Here is a 2,785-nt window from a genome sequence, read left to right on the forward strand (position 1 = left end):
AAACAGGACAGGGAGCTGACTGTGGCTCAAATCATGAACTCCTTATTGTAAAATTCAGACTTAAGTTGAAGAAAGTAGGGAAAACCACTAGACCATTCAGGTCTGACCTAAATCAAATCCAAATCAAAATTTGTGTGTGTGTGTGTGTGTGTGTGTGTGTGTGTGTGTGTTAAAAGTGTGCACTTTATTGAACTGGTCTCAAGTCAGTGTACAGGAAAGCCCTGGCTGCCTCCGCACCTCAACCTGCTCCCAGGGGGACCAAAAGCCTTCATACATCTCAAGTTGGGGGACAAAAAAAGGGGGCCATGATGGCTGACCATTCAACATAAAACAAACAAAAAGAACAAGTATTAAGGCAAAGATTAAAAATAAATTTTTCTTTGGAGTACATAATTTACACAAAAGCGATGCTATCACCTCCCCTGTGTGGACTCGGGTGAGGAATGGCCCCTTCTCTTTAGGGAGAAGTGGGGTGGCTTTTGGGAAGGCAAAGGACTTCCTATAACAATGTATCTCACGATATTTGGAATGACTATTAAAAACAAAAAAAAGGTACAATCAAAGCCCACTGCCACATTGTAGAACTTTGGGGATGTTCCATCCAACCAACTGCTGTCACCTTCACCGTTCCGGTTTTTAAATCCTGAGTCAAGCGCCAAAAAAAAAAATTAAAAATTAAAAAAGACAAAAACAAAACAAATAAAGCAATGTCAATCTCATCTCGTTTCTGCGCAAGCTAGGTTTTGTCAAGAAAAAGGATGTAACACAACTAACAGTCCGCCTAGAAGCATTTACGGTGGACGATGGAGGGGCCAGACTCGTGGTACTCCTGCTTGCTGATCTACATCTGCTGGAAGCTGGACAGCAAGGCCAGGATGGAGCTGCCAATCCACACAGAGTACTTGCGCTCAGGGGGTGCGATGATCTTGACCTTCATCGTGCTGGGTTCCAGGGCAGTGATCTCTTTCTGCATCCTGTCCGTGATGCCGGGGTACGTGGTGGTCCTGCCAGACAGCACAGTGTTGGCATAGAGGTCCTTGTGGATGTCGATGTCACACTTCATGATGGAACTGAAGGTAGTTTCGTGAATGCCACAGAATTCCATGCCCAGGAAAGAAGTCTGGAAGAGAGCCTCAGGGCAGCGGAACCGCTCATTGCTGATGGTGATGACCTGCCCGTCTGGTAGCTTGTAGCTTTTCTCCCAGAAGAAGCTGGAGGCCACGGTGGCCATTTCCTGCTCGAAGTCCAGGGAGACATAGCAGAGCTTCTCCTTGATGTCACAGACGATTTCCCGCTCGGCCGTAGTGGTGAAGCTACATGCTCCTAGCTACTAGCCATGCTCCATGAGGATCTTCATAAGGTATGTCAGGTCCCAGCCAGCCAGGTCCAGACGCAGGATGGCGTGGGGGAGGGCCTACCGCTCATAGATGGGTACCGTGTGGGTGACCCCGTCACCGGAGTCCATCATGATGCCGGTGGTGTGGCCAGAGGCATCAGGGACAGCACAACCTGGATGGCCACGTACATGGCGGGGGTGTTGAAGGTCTCGAACATGATCTGAGTCATCTTCTCACGGTTGGCCTTGAGGGTTAAGGGGGGCCTCAGTCAGCAGCACGGGGTGCTCCTCAGGGGCCACACGCAGCTCGTTGTAGAAGGTGTGGTGCCAGATCTCCATGTCATCCCAGTTGGTGATGATGCCGTGCTCAATGGGGTACTTGAGGGTCAGGATGCCTCTCTTGCTCTGGGCTTCATCATCCACATAGGAGGCCTTCTGGCCCATGCCCACCATCATGCCCTGGTGCCAGGGGCACCCCACAATGGAGGGGAAGACAGCCTGGGGAGCATCGTCACCCACGAAGCTGACTTTGCACATGCCGGAGCCCGTTGTCGACCATAAGTGTGGCAATATCAACATCCAGGAGAACAGTTGCTGTGTCCACCAGTGGTGAAGATGGAGCATCGAAGGCGAGAGGCCTGTGCTGGTGGGGCAGACGCAGACTCGCATGGACATACAGTGGAAATTACAAAAAGATTCAAGGGATTAGATCTGATAGATAAAGTACCTGAAGAACTATGGACAGAGGTTCATAACATTGTACAAGAGGAAGCAATCAAAACCCTCCCCAAGAAAAAGAAATGCAAAAAGGCACAATGGTCGTCTGAGGAGGCTATTTGTAAAATAGCTGAGAAAACAGAAGCGAAACACAAAAGAGAAAAGGAAAGATATACCCATTTGAATGCAGAGTTCCGAAGAATAGCAAAGAGACATAAGAAAGCCTTCTTAAGTGAACAATGCAAAAATAGAAGAAAACAACAGACTGGGAAAGACTGTAGCTCTTTTCAAGAAAATTAGAGATACCAAAGGAAAATTTTATGCAAAGATGAGCACAATAAAGGGCAGAAATGGTATGGACCTAACAAAAGCAGAAAATATTCAAAGGAGGTGTCAAGAATACACAGAAGAACTGTACAAAAAAGGTCTTAATGACCAGGATAACCACAATGGTATGATCACTCACCTAAAGCTAGACATCCTGGAATGGGAAGTCAATTGGGCCTTAGGAAGCATCACTATGAACAAAGCTAGTGGAGGTGATGGAATTCCAGTTAAGCAACTTCAAATCCTAAAAGATTATGCTGTGAAAGTACTGCAGTCAATATGCCAGCAAATTTGGAAAACTCAGCAGTGGCCACAGGACTGGAAAAGGTCAGTTTTCATTCCAATCCCAAAGAAAGACAATGCCAAAGAAAGTTCAAACTACCGTACAATTGAGCTCGTTTCACA

The 2,785-nt window shown here is 47.2% G+C and overlaps 1 pseudogene; it reads right to left on the reverse strand.

The window, feature by feature from the left end:
• Nucleotides 1-781: 781 nt before the first annotated feature.
• Nucleotides 782-1,916, reverse strand: LOC109560574 (actin, cytoplasmic 1-like; annotated as a pseudogene).
• Between the last annotated feature and the right edge of the window lie 869 nt (nt 1,917-2,785).

The sequence above is a fragment of the Bos indicus genome, chromosome 1 (genome assembly GCF_029378745.1).
Source record: "Bos indicus isolate NIAB-ARS_2022 breed Sahiwal x Tharparkar chromosome 1, NIAB-ARS_B.indTharparkar_mat_pri_1.0, whole genome shotgun sequence".
Classification (NCBI taxonomy): Eukaryota; Metazoa; Chordata; class Mammalia; order Artiodactyla; family Bovidae; genus Bos; species Bos indicus.